Raw genomic sequence first — 1295 nt, 5'->3', positions numbered from 1 at the left:
TTGTATTTACAACACTGTTCCAGAACAGTTCAACCCAAATATTCAGATGTGTCCAGCGCATTTTATGGAGGACTGTAAGATCCTGGTAGAGTAGACTACAATGCCGGCTGTTCTGACTCACAGTCTGTAGGTACAATTTCATATTTAAAGGATTTGCCACTGATGATTCAAACATGAGTTTTGAGCAGTGTAGAGTAGCACTTGTTGTTTGTCATTTCTCTGAAGACAATTTGGGGGGGCAATTGCACCCCCTTGCCCTCCCCCACTAATGTCGCCCATGCCTGCCAGCCTAGACTAGTGGTCAACCGATATATCGCACGGCCGATAAGTCTTTCCGTGTGGCCGATGTTTTTCAAAACAGATTATGACACCATATATTGCATTTATGCTTCCTCTTTAAGACAAGCCACTCAGATGTGAAGCCAGCACCTGACAGACAGTAAAATGACCAATCATTATTCACTTTGGCTGCGTTCCAGTTCACTTTTAGACACGCACTTGCGAACTTCCCTAAGCACTTACCCTCGGGGGAATCCCCGCCGCCATTTTGAAGTGCGTTCCACTTCGTCAAGTGGACAAGGGAAGTTTACATGGACATACCCTCGACCCCTCGATTTTGAAGGGGGAGCGAGTCTGCTTCATATGCACACTTCAGGCCGCTCTGTAGACCACAATGCAACACGACTATGACGTCATCGCAAATCGTTTTTAATTTATCCCCACCCCAAACAACTCTATAGAAAATTTTTTTTTTTACATTTATAACAGCCCAAGCATACCTATATACATATAGAATGCTGCACCAAACAAATTCGTAAGGGGAAACATGTAAACAATAAACCAACTCCATAGCGGATTTTAAGTGATCAAGGGCTTAGGACGTTCCAATTTAGCCTATTGCAAGGGTTCCGCCAGTAGTGGACACTCGTGCAACGTAATCAATGACGTACATACGAGTAAACGAGATGGAGGGAAGTTAGCGAGTGAAGGGCATTAAAAAAGTGAACTGGAACGCAGCCTTTCTAACGATGCTACGTTGTGTTACATACAATAACACTCCGGCGTGCAGCAAAGTCTTATTGAAACAGTACCGTCAGACATCAGATCTGCAGTCCAGCGGCCGATATAAAGTTGGTTCGACGTTTGACGTTGGATATTAGACATATATTCAGCCGCGAAAACTTCAATAAATTCTTAGAGGATGAGTATAATTGTATAAAAAAATGGCTTATCTGAAAAGCATTAGAACGTAGAACTGAACACACATCGCAGTTTATTTGTTTTAATCGTCTTCT

Source organism: Sinocyclocheilus anshuiensis, unplaced genomic scaffold (genome assembly GCF_001515605.1).
Source record: "Sinocyclocheilus anshuiensis isolate Anshui unplaced genomic scaffold, SAMN03320099.WGS_v1.1 scaffold1199, whole genome shotgun sequence".
NCBI classification, from domain to species: Eukaryota; Metazoa; Chordata; class Actinopteri; order Cypriniformes; family Cyprinidae; genus Sinocyclocheilus; species Sinocyclocheilus anshuiensis.
The sequence above is the reverse complement of the archived record's forward strand: the minus strand, read 5'-3'. Positions refer to the sequence as shown.